Genomic DNA, 20,041 nt, shown 5'->3' on the forward strand with positions numbered 1-20,041 from the left:
TGTAGCCTATCCTTCTAACATTTGTAATACTTTGGTCAGAATAATTGATGTAGTTTTATATTATTTATTTTAATGAATTAAAAGAACCGTTTAAAGTATATCCTTGAATCGCTTAACTAGTCGAGGTTGATATAGATTTGGGAAGTAGCCTAATTAGTAATAAGTAATTAAATACATTTTGGAGTGAGTAATTTGTAGCTACAGTAGGCTAATCAAATTACACTATTGAAGATGTAATTAGTAACTAGTAATTCATAACTTTTTTAGAGTAACTTACCCAACACTGGCTACAAGTAGGCCTATAGTAGCCTAGGCTACAGAGAAATGTCATATCGGAGCGGGATTTGAGCGCACGTCATTTTACCGGTGAGCGGTTGCTTACATGCTCTGGTAAGGTAGGCAGTTTTTTTGCGTCAATTTGTATTTCCTGTAACCCAACGCTACCCCCCCCCCCCCCCCCCAGCACATAAAATCACAGCACCCCCAACCTAAAACATCTTCCCGCGCCCCTGTCCCCAACCACCTCCAGAAAACTCCCCACGGCATAAAAACGGAGAGCCGCCAGCAGCTGGATTTCAGGGCTGAGAGGGTAGCTCCGTCCAGTTTGTCTCGACAAAGTTGGACCAACAAGATCTAAAAGCTGCTCAATTTGCTGTCATGGCAGGTGAAATTTATTTTGAATAGCGGCTTCTGACATGGTAGCCAGGGGACTAAAGTTTTCACGTATGAAATAGTGCAAAAACACTAAATGGCTCCGTGGACGGCGCCGTCTTTGATTTAGCACAACTATTCGCTGTCTCGCTGCCATAGTTTGACCAAACTCCCCTCCACAATCATTCCCTTTAAATAGGCTCCTAAACTTTTCCTGTCTAATGGTTTGCCAGCTGATGTACCTTTGGATAATATAATTAAAAAGCTAACATTAGTGTCATGACAATTGTAATCCTTGCATTAAAAAAAAATTAGCCTGATTGAACACTGGGTGTATATTACAACTTCAGAATTATATTCGTATAGACTGACATGTAAAGAAGCTTTTTGTACAGTGGTGGCCACTAGTGGAATGAACTGTCAATAGTGATAAGGTATAGCTAAGAGTGGTCCAGACCAACCTTACGAAAGTAAAACTTACAGAAGGTATTCTTAACTAAGATAGTTTCGGGAAACACGTATTAACGTTAAGGTACACCTTAAGGTATAACTTAAGAACGACGTAGTGTTAAGAAGGTTTCGGGAAATCCAGCCCTGATCTTTTTGTAGTGGACTGAAATACTGTGCGCCCCCGTATACACAGAGAGACAGTCCATTACAAAAACACACCTCTCACAAGAGAGCTGTTAAGTCAGATGCTGGTATCAGAAAGCAAACATTTAGTAATATACATGAAAGAGCTAGTTTAAGAGTTTATAAAATGTGGGAAAATCTTCAAAATTAAACTTGATTTAAAAAAAAAATAATCTAAAATTAAATTAAAAATGCCATTAAAGAAAATTCTATGAAAGTTTGTTTGAGGACTCTTTTAAGATAATTGTTAAAGGGGTTTATGAAGTGAAATGTTTCACTGTGGCGGCCACATTCCATGCACAGTGATACATGCCACCTCAAATACACCTCATGCAACAGACTTTACAACCTCTTGACAGACGAAGCACATTTTGCTGTATTGCACAATGATCCAAACCACATCAAATAGCCTTATGTTTCATTACCTTATAATATCTTGAGATTTTATAAATGTTCCTTCAAAGACTTGAAATATTAATATAAGCACATCAACTAGACTGTATTAACCAGACAAAGAATAAACAACATGAATACTGAATTCTGTTTAACGTTTCACCCAATGACCCGAAAACATTAAGGCCTAGCTATCAGAGGCAAATAAATGGCTGACAGACTGCAAATAAAGTTATTAGCATGAGTCATAGTTCAGCCCTTCTACTCACTCTGGATGTGTACAGTACAGAATACAACTGCATCAGCTCTCCTGTGGCAGGTTCAACTTCCTCAGCTGACGATGGAAGTACAACCTCTGCAGGGCCTTTTTCACAGTGGAGTCAATGTGATTGTCCAACTTCATGTCCTGAGAGATGGTGCCCAAGAACCTAATGAAAAAAGTTTTCATTAGGTTTTTTTAACCGCATCGATAAGAAGAACCACTGCTAAGAAATGTTCCATAATCTTATTTCTAACAGTGAATTATTAAAATCTAATCAAAAGTGCATTAGGCTTTTGGAAATATTATACAGGAAATATACAGGAAATATTTATTTAGAAAAACATAAATCAGTTTAACTAGGTTAGATTAGAAAAAAAGATTACGGAAGGCAACATTTGCACATTTTCACTTTCATTTCAGCAAAACAATGATCCAATCATAAGCTGGATGAGGACACCACATATTTGTGCCTCAGTTAGAAGAGACTCACATGAGGAAGCATTTCGGAAAACATAAAAAAACATTGAAAATACAATACAAAAACATTGAAAATACAAAAAACAAAAAAGAAAACAATTGAATTCTGGAAAAGCTTTTTGCTTTCCTGCATGAACAGTTTTTGAGCAGCACTGCTGTTTTTCTTGTAACTGTGACTCTCTGGCACAATAATAAACAGCTGTGTCTTCAGTCTTCAGGCTTTTCACCTCTAAATACAGCATGTTTTTACTGTTGTCTTTGGTGATTGAGAACTGGCCCTGTAGAGATTGAGCAAAAATAGTGTCAGTGCCACTGTCAATATGGCCAATCCACTCCAGTCCTCTCCCTGGTTTCTGACGGATCCAGCTCATGTAGTAGCTGCTCATTGAGATTCCAGACACACTGCAGGACAGAGACACTGATTCTCGTGGTCTTTTCACCACAGAATTTGAGGAGGTCAAAGACTGACCACTAACAGCTGAAAAACGGCTCGGGTTATGTATATAACCCTTGTTCCCTGAGAAAGGGAACGAGCACTGCATCGGTAACGACGAATTTGGGGACACTCCCTAAGCAACAGCGCGTCTGAAGTATGAATGAAATCAGGCCAATCCTGATTGGTGTTGCGTCATGACGTAACTATGACAGCGTACCCGGAAGGTACATATAGGGCAGCCCAGGCATAGTAATGGCAGTTATCGCGATGAAGCATGCGCTCCAGGCCTGCCGAGGTGTGGCGACGAGATGCAGTGCTCGTTCCCTTTCTCAGGGAACAAGGGTTATATACATAACCCGAGCCGTTCCCTTTCGAGGGAACTCCCACTGCATCGGTAACGACGAATTTGGGGAACGAGTACCCACTAGGCCACACCGATGGTAGCACCAGTCCTAGTGTGAAGCCGGAAACCGGGCACAGCTAGGACTGGAGTACCCTAGCACCGGGCGTCGCAGGGAGGTGCAGACTATAAAACCTAATAAAGGTGTGTGGAGTAGCCCATCCGGCCGCCTCGCAAATGTCCTGCAAGGGGACCCCAGAAAGGAGGGCCACCGAAGAGGCCATGCCACTGGTGGAATGTGCCCTCACGGCCATAGGTGAAGGCAGGTTGCGCACCTGATAGGCCGTGGCTATTGCCTGGACAATCCAGTTACTAATAGTCTGGGTTGACGCAGGCAGCCCCTTCTTAGATGAACCAAAACACACTAATAGCTGCTCAGCTTCCTCCACTGCGCAGACTTCTCCACATATAATTTAAGGGCTCTGCCCGGGCAGAGCAGGTGAAGCCTCCCTTCTTCCGCCGTCACGTGAGGCGGAGGATGAAATGCCTGAAGAACCAAAGGCCTGACCACGTTTGATGGCACCTTGGGCACATAACTGGCCCTAGGGTGTAAGATGGCCTTCACTTCGCCAGGGGCAAACTCCAGGCAAGTCGGCGTAAGCGCCAAGGCCTGAAGGTCCCCCACCCTCCTCAGAGAAGTGATGGCTAAGAGAAAGGCCATCTTAAGGGTCAAGCTCTTTGGGTCTGCTGACTCTAGTGGCTCGAAGGGGGCCTCAGCCAATCCCTCGAGAACCACTGCCAGGTCCCAGGTTGGGACTCTGGACCGAGCCGCAGGCCTCATCCTCCGAGCCCCACAGAGGAACCGTACAACCAACTGGTGCCTACCCAAAGGCCCATCACCCAACGGTGTGTGGAAAGCCCCAATGGCAGCCACGTACACCTTGAGTGTGGACGGGGTAAGCCCTGCAGAGAAACGATCTTGGAGGAACTCCAGCACTGAAGCCACTGGGCAGTTAACTGGGTCCACCTCACGCTCTCTACACCAAGTGGAAAACACATTCCACTTGAGGCTGTACAGTCTCCTTGTAGATGGAGCCCTGGAACTGAGTAAGGTCTCGATCACATCGGCCGGCAGGCCAGCCTCTAGGTATCTGGCCCCCTCAGGGGCCAGACCCAAAGGTTCCATAACTCGGGCCGGGGGTGAAATATCGTGCCCCCTGCCTGAGACAGGAGATCCCTCCTCAGAGGAATCTCCCAGGGTTGACCTGCCAGCAGAGATATGATGTCCGAGAACCAAACCCGAGTCGGCCAACGTGGCGCCACCAGAAGCAGGTTGGCGCCTTGTCGACGGACCCGCTCCAGGACTCCCGGGAGCAGAGCGATCGGGGGAAATGCATACAGACGTAGCCTCGGCCATGTCTGCACCATGGCATCCAGCCCCAGATGGGCCGGATGCGTGAGAGAAAACCACAGTGGAAAGTGGGTCGTCTCTCGAGACGCGAATAAATCCACTTCCACTGGGCCAAATCTCTCGCACATGGCCTCCACCACCTCCGGGTGGAGTCGCCATTCCCCGGGCCTCAGCCCCTGCCTCGACAGGATGTCTGCTCCCTGATTTTGGACCCCCGGGACATACATTGCCCTGATGGACAACAGTTTCCCTTGGGACCACAGGAGGATGTGATGCGCCAGTCTGCATAGAGGGCGCGACCTCAACCCCCCTGATGCCGTGCCCCAACCAGTGAGGGAGGCGTCTGTTGAAACGGATTTTCCGGCAACAGGACGCTCCCAACACTGGCACCTGGGACAGAAACCAAGGTTTCTTCCATATGACTAGGGAACGAAGGCCACTGCGCGTTACCCTGATCATACAGAATGGATTTCCCCTTAAGGAAAGCCACCTGGTTTACTTCGTATAGGGCATGGTGGCCGCGGAGGTCCGGGAAAAAGCTCTTCAGAGCTTTGTAGACCGCCAGCATTTCAAGGCAAAAGATGTGCCAGGAGAAATGCCGGGTCTCCCACAGACCTCTCGCAAGGCGGCCGCCATGACCCCGTCCCAGCCAGTGAGGGAGGCGTCTGTTGAAACGGATTCCCGGCAACAGGACGCTCCCAACACTGGCACCTGGGACAGAAACCAAGGCTACTTCCATATGACTAGGGAACGAAGGCCACTGCGCGTTACCCTGATCATACAGAATGGATTTCCCCTTAAGGAAAGCCACCTGGTTTACTTCCGTATCAGGACATGGTGGCCGCGGAGGTCCGGGAAAAAGCTCCTCAGAGCTTTGTAGACCGCCAGCATTTCCAGGCAATAGATGTGCCAGGAGAAATGCCGGGTCTCCCACAGACCTCTCGCAAGCGGCTGCCATGACCACGTCCCAGCCAGTGAGGGAGGCGTCTGTTGAAACGGAATCCCGGCAACAGGACGCTCCTAACACTGGCCCTTGGGACAGAAACCAAGGTTCTTCCATATGACTAGGGAACGAAGGCATCTGCGCGTTACCCTGATCATACAGAATGGTTTTCCCCTCGAGGAAAACCCCTTGATTCCCAGCCATCACTGTAAGGATCTCATGCAGCAGGCCAAGAGATATTCTGTTGGACACAGCCGCAATGAGCCCCAGCAGTCCTTAAACTGCTTCACAGTGATGCTGTGGCCTAGCTTCCTTCTAGAGACCACCGCCCGTATGGACTCGATACGTGCGGGAGACAATTGTGCCCCCAACGTAGAGAATCCCATTCGACTCCCAGGAACACAGTTCTCTGAGAAGGCGTCAACACGCTACTGCGTGTAGAGTCTCAAAGGGCTAGGCGGCCTGGAAGAACCCGATATTGGTACGCTTTGCCCCCAAAAAGCGAACCTCAGGAACTTCCTGTGACACAGAAGGATGGATACAGGGAAGCATGCGTCCTCTTCAGACCCATCGTGACAGACCAGTCCTCAGACTGGATCTGAATCACAATGGAGGAATTGCTAAGCATCTTGAATCTGAATCTCCTCAGAGAACGATTCAAGTACCTCAGGTCTAAAGTTGGACACAACTCGCCATCCCTCTTAGGAACTATGAAGTACCGGCATTAGAATCCGGACTTCCTGTCTGCCAGAGGGACCCGTTCTATGGCCTCCTTGGCTAACAGGGCTGTACTTCTTGTTCCATAACCCGAACCTGCCCTGGGCCGACCACAGTCCGGACCACCCCGTTGAACTTCGGGGGAGGAGAACCGAACTGAAGCCTGTAACCCAGCTCTACAGTCTGCAGGACCCACGTAGACACACTCGGAAGGCATGACCATGCGCCGAGATAATCTACTAAGGGAACCAGGGGTGTCAACCAAAACTCATTCCCGACCCCCTGAAGCGGCTAACCGGCAGGGAGCAGTCGAGAACGTTTTTCGGTTGGCGCACACGTTCGCTGCCCAGTCGCAAGTCCTACTGGAGGCGACGACGGCGGCGTGCGCGGGAAATCAGTGAGGCCCGAAGCGTCTTTGACGGCGGAAACACAGCACTGATTTCCCGAGAGCTCCTGGGGGAAAACGACCTCGGTCGCTCCTACCCGGGAGAGGGGGCAGGCCAGCAGGGGCCTCATCTACTTTCTTTTTACACTGCGATTAGCCCTTGCCTAAACCTGATGTGTCCCGCAGGCCACAAGGCGGCGAGAACGACATCACTTCAGGAGGGCTCCATCTTAGATGAATATCCAGTTCACAAGTTAAACACGCTTGGGTGACAGAATTAAAGTATCCAATTTATCAAAGTCGGATAACACGACACTCAATTCCTTGGAATTAAATGCCATCATAATCACCAACCCCGTGCCAACTGAACTGAATGACAGGCTGCATAAAAATACATCTAACTCCTCAAAGTCAGATAATATTTTAATTTAATTCCTCAGAATTAAATGCAGCCACAATAAGGTGAAACAAAGTCTGAATGATAGGCTGAATATCTAACTCCTCAAAGTCAGATTATATTTTATTTAATTCCTCAGAATTAAATGTGGCCGTAATCATCAGACGAACTGTTTATTTGTATTATATGGACTCATAAACCCCGCGTTGCCTCAGCAACGTGGTTCAAGCCGTCATAATACAATTGGCTTTCATCTCTCGAGAAAAAAAAAAGCCAAACAGTTTCAAACAATACGGTGATCTCATGCACACCGATCGCGTGTGTTCACTTTAATTGCATATATAAGGAGTGCTTCATGACTTTGACTGCCTCGATGCTGAGTGCGTCTAATTCCTCAGAATCAGACCGCTGAAGCATCGGGTCCTCCGCCCCGGGGGAAGAAGCCGCAGCGCGGGCTTCCACACGGGGAAGGAGAACATCTGAACTGTCAGACAAAGACTGGGAAGATGCCGCAGCAGTCCCAAGTCCCGCTGACAGTCCATCCGTGAGCCCCATGACCGGCCTCGCCGCACCGCCTCGGCGGATGCGGGACCGATCCACAGGGCTCACGAGGCTGGCTGGTCTCACTGAACACGGCCAGCCGAGAGCGGAGCAGCCTGAGTGTCAGCTTTCATAACGCTCGTAAGCGGCTCCCTCGAGAGCCGCCCGAGTATGCTGAACACCCAGACACTGCACACACAGCAGGTGTGCATCCGAGACCGACATGTAACGGGGACACGGATGCACACACTGCTTAAACTCTCTCACTTTCCAGTCGCCATTTCACACACACTTTCACTTTTTGACAAACAACAATAAATAGACAGACAGATTTCACACAGAGCGCTATGCTGAAGAGCGATAACTGCCATTACTATGCCTGGGCTGCCCTATATGTACCTTCCGGGTACGCCGTCATAGTTACGTCATGACGCAACACCAATCAGGATTGGCCTGATTTCATTCATACTTCAGACGCGCTGTTGCTTAGGGAGTGTCCCCAAATTCGTCGTTACCGATGCAGTGGGAGTTCCCTCGAAAGGGAACAGAGAAATTAATGTTAGATGATTTAAAGTATGAGATGACAGTAATGATTCAGAACAAATGGGAGTTTCTTACATAAAACAATCATCAGCAGAACTACATACTGTAGCATTTCCATTGTCACACCTGCCAGTAAATACACACACACAAAAAAGTTTTGCACTGCAGATGATTTAAATTGCGGAAGGTTTGTCATTCAGTTTATAAAACAATCCTCTGGGAGTGGGGGTGATCCACCCTACAAAATAGTTTGCATATTAAGAGGTTTGTTTTAGAGGTTTTAGGGTATCGGAGCAGCTGCGAAGACAGAGCTCCGACATATAGCGTAAGGGTGACAAAAAAACAAAACAAAAAAAAAAACAACAAAACTGTTTAGAATTGTAAGAGAGATCTAGAGATCAGCAGTATTTTTTGGAGTAACACATAAGAAATAGCATATCTTCATACAAACATATTAGACCAACAATATTCCCACAAATGTTAACAATTTTACTGAGTTGTCTTGAGCAAACAATATTATATTAAATAATGTTGCTGATGTTTTAGGGTTTATGATTTCCCAGCTTGCTACCTATTTTGCTTTGATTCATTTTTATAGTTTGTTTTTGTTGGATGACAGCATGTCTTCAATTTTCAGGCACATCTGATTCTGAACCTATTATCTCTTGAGGTCTTTAATTTGATGCAGAATGGGAGAAGTGGAGGTATTTTTGTGTCAATAAATGGAGTGAGATGAGGAAAAAATTACATAGGCCTACTTGAAGTGCCATCTATAGTGACTCAGATATAAAGAGAAAGACAAACTACTGCACATACAACACCTGACAGATCAGAAAATATTGACTTTTTTTGCCTCCAAAGCATTATTTAATTTCATAATGTTCATGCAACATGCAGATGGTTGCTTGGCATGTTCACATTTTGCAGCAATTACAGCAGCACATCTCACTGGCATATAGTGTCAAAATATTTCCTCTGAGAACTTCAACACTATGTTATCCCATGCCTTCTGCAACTGAAGCAAAAGGCGTGCCTTTGAATGTACAATAGATCTGTCTCCAACTCACCCCAAATGTGCTCGATGGGGTTGAGGTCCGGACTTTGAGGGGGCCAGTTCATTATTTTCAATATTCCAGCAGATTCTTATCTCTGACTTTAGATATTTCATCCATTTTATGTGTAATGTAATGAACAAAAACAACTTAAACCTCTTAAATATGCCTAATAAGTGTTCTAAAAATTTTGGCCACCACTGTAGATCACTGAAATTTTCTAATAATATTTTGGTACTATAAAGTCATGCGTCACTCAAATGAAAACTTTCAGTTAGACAAACATCACAGTTAAAAAAAAAATGACTTCATTTTTACGCTTGCAGTAAATTACTTGCAATATAGGCTATTTTAGGAAAATTTGACTTCATATTTCCATGCTCAACATCAACATGCTCCTTCCATAACTCATTAGAATATGAATTATATTTGGATGTTCTTCATGTGATTTAGTTTGAATATTTGTTAAAATGTGTATCCTATTGTAACAAAACTTAGAAAATGAAAGTGGCCAATGAAGCTTAAGAGAATCACCAAAGAGAACAACTCTTTAATTCCTATGCAGGGATGTTAAAATGTTCTTGTCATGTGTGACTGCACTTCTGTTTTTGATTGGCACTGCAGCCTTTTGTGTAACTGTGACTGTGGCACAGTAATAAACAGCTGTGTCTTCAGTCTTCAGGCTTTTTATCTCCAAGTACACCATGTTTTTACTGGTGTCTTTTGTGATGGAGAATTGGCCTTGTAGAGACTGAGCAAAAATAGTGCCAGTGCCACTGTCAATACGACCGATCCACTCCAGTCCTCTCCCTGGTTTCTGACGGATCCAGTGCAGCCAGCTAAGGGAGAGTCCAGAAACCACACAAGACAGTGTGACTGATTCTCCGGGTTTCTTCACCTCAGAGCCAGAAGAGGTCAGTGATTGGCCATGTGCATCTGGGACTAAGAAAGAATGTACACATAATTAAAAAAGCATTGGATTTAAATATCCATATTCAGAAAGTTTCTTAATGAGATTGGTAAGCAGATTTAAACTTACATGAAACCAGTACAAAGAGAGTAAAATAACTCAGATTCATCTTCATCTATGCAGTTTCATGCACAAATTATGTTTCTGATGTGCTGTGTGAAGAAGTTTTTAAAAACCCAAGCATTTATTACCCGGAGAACAGACTGTAAATTTCAAACTTCATTTGAATAAGGGAGGGTCTTAAAAACTAAAAATTGTTTTATAAAAATCTGCTTTGCGGATTTGACTTTGTTTTTCAGATGAGGATGATCAAACTATATTTATGTACATTTATACATAAAAGATCATATAAATTATATACTGTATACATAATTATGTAATATATATTATGATAATGTGACCAACATTGTAATAAATGCTTTTTCAGGTAACCTAAAAATGTGTTAACATCAATAATAACTTTTTATTTAAATCTTAAATAATATTAAATATTGCTGTATTAACCTGACTACTTTATTTCTGTCTTGAGTCGAGTGTGTGCACTCCACATTTACTTAGCTATAGTCATTTCTTTCATTGCCTATGTGGTGTTATTTTGTTGATGCTTAAAATACATTTTGGTAACACTTTATTTTCAGGATACTTTTAACCACATGCAGCACAAACATGGCTGATACCCTCCATTGATTTTGTACTGATGTTGATGTGTCTTAAACCTTGTGCTACTCTTATATCCCATTATGATAACACTTTACAATAAGGTTGTATTAGTTAACATTAGTTAATGCATTAGTTAACATGAACTAACCATGAACAACACCTCTGTTCAGCATGAATCTTAACTCACACATTTATTAATGCATATATTCACGTTAACAGTGCAATGTTAGTTAACATTATGCATTAGTTAATATGAACTAGCCATGAACAATGCCTGTAGCTTTACTGTCTTGTAAGGTTATCTTATTGTACATATTTACATTAGTTTAGCAGTTGACACACACTAAGGATGAGCATTTCTAACTCACCATCTTACTCTAAAGGTAAAAATTCTGTTGCACACTTTATCAACATGTAATAACTAATACAACCTTATTGTAAAGTGTTACCATTATTATTATTAGTATTATTATATTTGCATTGAGTGTCCATAACAAAAGAAAAAGAAACCTCACTGTATGAAGCTGCCAGTGTCGACAATACAAAACATTTACAGAACAGGATTACTCATGATTACTTGAACATGAAACACAGAGATAAATAAGTCTATTATGCCAGTCATAAGAGGGAGGGGAAGTTTATTTTGCATGGTGAATATGGCATGAAAAAAATAAGTGTAAAAAAAGAAAGTTGCAAAATGATTTAGTGACTAAACTAACTAGCCAAATTTGTAGTATGACCGAACAGATTGTGAATCGACCCTTCAGTACATTTTCCCCAATAATCTTTTTGTAATTGTCTGTTTTTTATTTATTTATTTGGTCAGTATTTTCAAATGACATGAGGGGGAAATAAATGCTTCAAATTTTTTTCTTCCCATTTGTGCCAGTGTTTTTAGAAAGGTTTGAACATATTTTTTTTTTTTATCCTGCATACCTTTTATAATGTGCATGCTTATTTCATATTGGTGTGATGCAATATTAAATTGAGCACTGGCAATTGAGATTCCAGACACAGTGCAGGACAGAGAGATTATCCAGTTTTTTTCACCACAGAGTTTGCAGAGGTCAAAGACTGACCACTAACAGCTGAAAAACATCACATATAAAACTCATGAACCCAATTAATAATTAATGAAACAAAACAATGAGATGACCATAATAATCCAGAAGAATTTCCATTATCAGCCCAAAACTTTCAAATAAAAAGAATAAGAAGACATTTAGCTGCACTGCAACTGAACACAAGTACTGACTCAATTCAAATTATAGCAGGCCCTTGGGACTGAATGACTGAATTGTATTTTCTCATTTAATGGTAATGTGATATTGTAACTATAATTGCAACGTTTCTGGTTGTTATTCAGGGTAATCATAACAGAAATAGCGGTAAGTCAGCACCATGAGCAGATGTGCTATGAAGTAAAGATGATGGTTTGGTCAGTGGCGTGCAGTGTTGTTCTGAAATGAGGAGGCAAAGTTCCTCACTATTTAATTTCATTATGTAAATTCATGTTTCAGTTGCACTTAATGTATAATTTTCATGTTAAAGAAACATTAATCAAGAAAACAATTACATTTTTATTATTCTGTTTATTTAAATTTAGTATATTTCTCTTCAAGCAAGTTTATCCAAAAAGAACCATAAGAACGCAGTAACAAATTTCATATGTCATGTATATTTTATTTGTGAACTGATGTTCAGCTGTTCTGTTTAATAGACAACTTGTTTTTCGGGTCAGCAGTCATCAAAGCTCAGTAAACACTGCAGTTTTCTTGATGGTCACAGACCAGGAAACACCTTATCAATTATGTGTGGCTTTGTCAAGTCAAGTCAAGTCAACTTTATTTATATAGCGCTTTTAACAATGTAGATTGTTTCAAAGCAGTTTTACAGTGTTAAACAGGAAAATAATGCAGCATAATTTTATTCAGCTGTTTAGCCATTCTGGAAAAAACGCTGATGTAATCAGTTCATTTCAATTATCATACAGTGACAGTGTGGGCTTTAGATCAATAATTTGATCAGTAATTTAGTTTAAATGGTTAATTTAGTTTATTATTTAGATTTATTTCGATGTTTAGTTGAAAAATGTAGTGCTTTGCTTATTTTTGATCATCACTACAGCAATTCAAGCAAAAGTACTGTACATTTGAATTAATTATTCACTTGTTACAGAGACAATATTGTATCAAATTCTAGAAATGATAAGTTGGATGAAAGAAAAATAATTAGAGTTAGAAACAAGTAAATATAAATGGGAGTAAAGATCAAAAACGGCAATCTCCATCAACAGTAAACTCTTCCAATATTAATGCAAATGTAGAGTGGATTTCAGATACAAACAAGAAATTATCTGAATTCAAAACCAAAGATAAATAAAAGGTCTTTCTATTTCTCTTGTTATTGTAGAGCTGCTTCAACAGATGGAGTCACTGTGACCCTCGAGCACAGTAATAAACAGCAGCGTCCTCTTCTCTCAGACTCTTGGCTTCAAGATACTGTGTACTTTGAGACACGTCCTCGCTCAATGTGAAGTGGTTTTGCAGAGAGTCTGCATAAACAAGATAATCAGAGCTAGAACTCTCGCCAGTGTTTACTCTCCCAATCCACTCCAGAGCTTTCCCTGGTTTCTGTCTGATCCAGTGCATCAAGTAGTCTGTCATTGTAAAACCAGATATTTTACAGGAGATCTTCACTGTTTCTCCAGGTCTCTTTATCACAGCAGGTGACTGATCTAATCGGATTTCATCACCACTGATACCTGTGGAATAAAAGACATAAATCATATTAACAGTGAGCTTCTATCAATCAAAGTGCTGTTTGCTAGAATAACACAAATGTCAAATTTACCTTGTTGAGATACAATCAACATAAAGATGAAATGCCAAAGGCTCCTTGACTCCATTGTCAAAAAGTTTGATATAGGCTATGCTGCTCATTTACTTTCTCTCGACAGTGAACAGTGAGCTGGATTTGTGTCTTATATAAGGTAAATTATCACATTTGCATAGTCTGCTTTCTCTGGCCTTTATTATGATTATTTTTAATGAAAGTAGGAGGAGTTACTAAATCTAGAATTGTATATTGCTCAGTTTGCTGTGTTTTGCTATGTAATTTAAAGTCAGTATGCTGTTTTTTGATTGTTTATCAGAATTTATGTGATAATTATATAATTGTTTGATAATTGTGTTAACTCTTCAGAAAAAGCCCACATTTCATTTTTAAAGAGACTCCCTCTTGTGGAGCTCTGCTGCTATAGTAGACTATATTAAATACATTGTGATACATTTCTACAATACTCTTTTATACACAGTTTCTATTAATAATATAAATTATATTAATACGTTTTATTTTTTATTCTATTTATTGTTTAACCAAAACATAACAACAAATAGTATTTATTTTCACTGACTCAAAATAATAATGTTAAATGTCATTACATTAAGTCCACTTAGTTTGTGTGTGGGGTAATATGATCATGAGCATGAAGCAGGTATTGAGTGTGTTGACCTGCAGGTCTGTTTTTGTCAGTTTCTCAATTTGAGCTGAACCACTCTGTCTGTCTTTGCACAGTAATACACAGCTGTGTCCTCAGTCTGCAGGCTGCTGATGTCTAAGTACAGCTCATTCTGGTCTGTGTCTCTGGAAATAGTGAAGCGACTCTTGAAGGAATTTCCAGAGTCTATTGATCCACCGCCCCATATGATCCCAATCCACTTCAAGGCTTTTCCAGGAGGTTGCCTGATCCAAGCAGGGCATATCCAGAGATATGACAGGACAACCTGACTGATTGACCAGGAGCTTTAATCTGTGCAGGAGACGAGGTCAGTGTGATGCCAGAAACATCTGTAAAAGACAACAACATACTGTGAGAGTCAGACATACTTCCAGTTACATTTCCTCTGTAAATTTGAAATATTGACTTTTCTGATGTGACAATGAATCCACTCACATGGCACAAAGGCACATAAAATGAGTAGAAATTGACTCATGGTTGATTTCAGAATCAGACATCCACTCAGCTTTTGTCCTAGTGATAGTGGACTGATCCTCTCAATGAAACTGACTCTCTTATTCAATCATGTGGATGGTGAACATTTGCATATTATTAACCGAGTTAAATCAGGATATGATTTTGTAGCTTCAGCTTCTGTGACCTATAATGTTTTCATAAAGTGTGTTTGCATCTTTGGTTTGCATAGACTCACTTTCAGGGATTTACAAAGAGATCAGAGAGCTAAGAAAAACGCAGGCAACAATGGGATTGACAATACATGAGTCGTGATACAGTTTACATCCATCTAGTTTCATGGCTTGTATTAATGGCTTAAATGTAATTTGTATTGGCTTAAAGCTTAAATACACTAATAAAAGCTCATTATTCATCATTATAGAGATAGTTCCCACAAAAATATTTTTACTCTTTGATTTGATGTTGTTCCAATACTGTATGAAACACAAAATTAATATTATTTAACAATGTCTTTTTTTTTCATACAAAGAAAACACTTGGGGTTACTTGACTGTAACCCTGTTCCCTGATAAAGCGGAACGAGATGCTGCATTAGCTTATGCAAATGGGAATGTCTTTGACATAACCAGCTGTGAAAATAGTGTGAAAACACGTCAATGAAATTGACCCGGAGGTATTTATAGCCTCGGCCGGTGACGTCATAGGCGCACCTGCTGCACGAGGCTATAAATAGATGAGCTTCCGCTGGAGCAAACCAGATCTTCTTTGTTTGAAGACCAGTCCTGAAGCATCATCAGCACGGCCTAGCAATGCAGCATCTCGTTCCGCTTTATCAGGGAACAGGGTTACAGTCAAGTAACCCCAAGTGTTCCCTTTCAAAAGCTACACTCAATGCTGCATAAGCTTATGCAAATGGGAACGAGAATACCCACGCCGCCGTGCTTGATGGTGCCTGGACCCCTTACGGTTGTGTAGGTGTGCACAAGAACGCAAGAAGCCTCAGGCATTAGCCTGTGATGTCGACTCAAGGACATGAGAGCCCAGAGTGGCATGAGCATCCAAGCTATAAAGTCTTAAGAATGTGTGCGGAGAGGACCAACCTGCCGCATCACAAACACTTTGTAAGGGAGCACCCCTTGCTAACGCAGTAGAAGAGGCGACTCCCCTGGTGGAGTGAGCCCTTAATCCTATAGGCGAAGCTTGACCGCGCACCTCATAGGCAAGAGCAGTAGCATCCCTGACCCAATGTGACATTGTTTGATGGTGGCAGAACCTCTGTTACGGCCCCCATGGCAAACAAACAGTTGCTCTGACTTACGCCACTGGCTAGTGCGGTGGACGTAGGCCTGAAGAGCATGGACTGGACACAGTCTATGAAGTTTCTCCTGATCCGGCGTTGTGAACGGCAGAGGGCAGAAGGTTTCAAGAGTGACAGGATGTACAGTCGACAAAGGAACCTTAGGCAGGTAGTCAGGGCGGGGATGCAAAATCACTTTCACCAAACCTGGGGCAAAGTCTAAGCAGGATGGCGATATTGACAGAGCCTGCATGTCCCCAATTCTTCAGAGAAGTTATAGCCATAAGAAAAACCATCTTTAGAGTCAGAAGTTCGTCATACGCTGATTCTAGAGGTTCAAAGGGGGTCTCAACCAGACCCTCGAGGGCTAAAACTAAGTCCCATGAAGGGATCTTGGCTCTTAATGGAGGCCACAACTGCCTGGCACAACAAAGTGAGCAGGCAGAAGATGCCTCCCAAGCGGCACCCCATCCACCAGGGCGTGGCAAGCCAAAAGAGCGGCCACATAAACCCTGAGAGTGGAGGGGCAAGCTAATGTTTCAAAGGGGGTCTCAACCAGACCCTCGAAGACTAAAGCTAAGTCCCATGAAGGGATCTTGGTTCTAACAGGTGGCCTCAACCGCCTACCCCACGAATGAAGCGAGCGAGTAGAGGACACCCGAGCGGCACCCCATCCACCAAGGCGTGGCAAACCGAAAGAGCGGCCACATGAACCCTGAGAGTGGAGGGGCAGGTGCCTGATGACAACTTTTCTTGCAGAAAATCCAGAACTGAAGTTACCTGGCAGTTGACTGAATCTACATTGTGTCGTACACCACCTTTCAAAGACACCCCATTTATTAGCATAAACTTCCGAGTGGAGGAAGCTCTAGCACTTAGAATGGTCTCAATAACTGCAGGCGAAAGCCCCGTGTCCCTCAGTTGGTGCCCTTCAGGGGCCAAACATGAAGGTTCCACAGGTCGGGCCTGGAATGGAATATCGTGCCCTCTGCCTGAGACAGAAGGTCCCTCCTCGCCGGAATCGCCCAAGGCGAGCCGTTGAGGAGAGACACTATCTCCGAGAACCAAACCCTGTTCGACCAACGCAGCGCTATTGATAAGAAGCAAGACCCTTGTTGGCGAACCCCGGCTAGAACTCCCAGGAGCAGAGCGACTGGAAGGAGGGCATACAGACACATTTTGGGCCATGTATGAACCATCACATCCAGACCCAGCGGGGCTGGGTGACAGAGAGAAGCAGGGACATTGCGCTGTCTGAGAAGAGGCGAAGAGGTCCACTCCCTGTGGTCAGCTCTGTACTGGTGATTATATACAAGATATTTAGCTGTACTGTCCACCCGCACTAGGACATGACAGCCCCTCAATTGGGGGAGAAAGTATTTCAGGGCCAGAAATACAGCCGTCAACTCGAGGCAGTTGATGTGCCAACTGAGTTGATGACCCTCCCATTCCCGTTGGGCTGGACGACCACTTAAGGCCGCACCCCAGCCCGTCAGGGAAGCGTCCGTCGTTAGCAACTTGCGACGACAAGGTACGCCTAGAGTGGGACCCAAGGCAAAAACCGGGGTCTGAACCACATAGTTAGTGTACGAAGCCACATGGCGCGCCACTTTATTTGCCTGAGGATTGGCCCTAAGTCCTCTGGCTTTGAGCCACAACTGAAACGGTCTTATGTGCAACAACCCCAAAGGGAAACCCGTGGATGCTGATGCCATTAGACCTAACACTCTGGTGCTGATGATCAGTAAGATCTTGGTCTAGCCTGACTTTGCTCAGGGAATACTGAATGGTCTTGATTCAAGCGGGAAACCATTGTGCCCACCTTGTGACCAAAAACCGAACAAACCCTAGATAAGTCGTTCTCTGGGCAGGAGAAAGAACACTTTTCTTGGTGTTGAGTCTCAACCCTAGAGAAACTAGATGAGCCAACACACTGTGTTGAAGCACCATCTCATGTGATTGTGCTAATTTTAGCAATCGCCTTTGTAATTCAAAATTTGAATGCCCCGGAATCCCAATGGAGCCGGTAATACATCCATACATTTTGTTTATGTGCGGTTACAAGGCTAGCCAAATGGAAGACCCGAAATTGGTAAGCTTTTGCCCCCAAGAGCGAACCTCAGGAACTTCCTGTGTTGTGGCAGACTTTATATGCGAATACATGCGTCCTTCGGATCAATCGTGCCGAATCCAATCACAATGTTGAATATGCGACACGACCGCCTTCACTGTAACATCTTGACCTTGAGTACTTTAACTGCTTCACGGTTTAAGACTCGAAGATCTGAGATTAGACACCCCACCCTACTGGGGACCAGGAAGTAACTGCTGTCACTTGTGACAGTACAAACGCCAACTCCGCCTTCACGGAAGTGGAGACCACGCCGTTCAAACAAGGAGGATGACAAATAAATTAGTTTACTAATTTTTACTGTGCTTAACACCCATGCAGAAACGCCTGGCAGAAGTTCACACGCTGCCTGAGACTCTGAGAGTGACAATTTTAACACTTCCTGTTGAGGGGATGTTAGACGTTCTATGTCCTGGATGATAGCAGGATTTAAACACTGAACGTCTAACATTTCACTGGAAACCACTGCCCCCCCGAATCACCAGAGGCGGCGGGGATGGAGTAGTTTTGAGGATAACGGGGTGGGGCGAGCAAATGTTTGACACGCCCTGTCCCGTGGGGGCAGACTGGGCACCAGACCACCGGACTTCTTATATTGACGAAGTCTGCCCTGGGAGGTTGTTGAGGATGACGAGCCGGTCTCCAGTCTTTACGAGGGAGAGCGCGACTCGCCACAATCTGCTTATTACCCCCTTAAATCTTGAAGGACTGAAGAGAGGTTTTGTGGCTGATAGCCCCTCCCCTTGAGTGCATTGAGGAAGAAACTGAGTGAACACTTCATGTTTTTTCCACTCCTTTAAATCTGGCCACTACAGAGTTAACTGAGTCACCAAATGAACCACTCAAATCCTTCAGAAGGTCAGCCTGATATGCTTGCAAGACAGCCATAGTGTGCAGCGCAGCACCAGCCTGTCCCTTTATATTTATTATTCTTATATAAATCATATACAATATATATTCCATATAAAATAATATATTATATATATATATTCCATATAAAATAATATACAATATATAATTCATATATATAAGCTTTGCCCATGACAGCCGACGTTTATTTTCTACATGGCTTTATGGGGAGGTTTGTCTCTTTAATGAAAATGCAGACCCAGGCGAGAGATAGCTCGTGAGCGTTTCCCACCTGGGGTATTCTCACATATCCACGCGATTTCGCACCCATGATAGTCGAAAATGTCGACGTCAAGGGTACAAAAACACGTGAAGTAAATTTTTTTTTTTTTTTTCTCTACAGAAACCTCAAGCTCACTGCGTTCGGGGATCTCTCATTCACGGTACCAGACTGCCCTGGCCACCGCGCGAACAACCACCTCGATAAATTCCTCGTATGGATTCACTATCATGTGAGGAACGATCGCAGGCGGCTGCTCGAGGTCCGCGGACCCAGAGATTCATCATCATTCCCCGCGCGAGCCGAAGAAACGCCGGAGCGCGCTTCGGGATCACGCGGGGAAACATGCATTTGTTGAGCGAGCAAGCGAAAGGGACGGACCCGTCTCTTGCTCGTCAACAAACCCATTCGAGAGCTCCGAAAACTGGTGCGGACTGAAAGTAGCCCAGACGAGCATAAAGCATTCTAACTGTAAAGGCTTGCAATGCTCGCACTCGTCTGACTCAATGCAGCGACCGCATACTCTTCCCCAAACACACACAGCAATAAACGTGTGCATCCAGTTCTGTTATTTGAAAGAGAACATGGATATACAGCGTTTTACTCTGCTGACTTGTTTCCAACTGATCAGATTTAACTAGAACTCTTTCCACATATGTTTCTTTGTAACAGAGATGAGAAAGAGAGAGAAATCTGCA

The 20,041-nt window shown here is 43.4% G+C and overlaps 1 protein-coding gene and 1 gene segment (V, D, J or C); both read right to left on the minus strand.

Annotated features, from left to right (window-relative positions):
• The window catches only part of ighd (immunoglobulin heavy constant delta), a 784,237-nt gene that overhangs the window by 317,355 nt on the left and 446,841 nt on the right, over window positions 1-20,041 (minus strand). The window contains exons 1-2 of one of the 47 annotated variants that reach the window (XM_079830389.1): window positions 13,664-13,770; window positions 13,247-13,574 (exon numbers count right to left, since the gene is read on the minus strand). The exons of the other annotated variants lie outside the window; for them this stretch is intronic. The gene's annotated coding sequence lies outside the window, so the exon portion shown is untranslated. Of the gene's footprint in view, window positions 1-13,246; window positions 13,575-13,663; window positions 13,771-20,041 lie in introns of those variants that run through there. 47 annotated transcript variants of the gene reach the window in all.
• Window positions 1-20,041, minus strand: part of LOC307134541 (immunoglobulin gamma-1 heavy chain-like) — a 194,639-nt gene that overhangs the window by 147,075 nt on the left and 27,523 nt on the right.

The sequence above is a fragment of the Gobio gobio genome (genome assembly GCF_949357685.1).
Source record: "Gobio gobio genome assembly, chromosome: 1".
NCBI lineage: Eukaryota > Metazoa > Chordata > Actinopteri > Cypriniformes > Gobionidae > Gobio > Gobio gobio.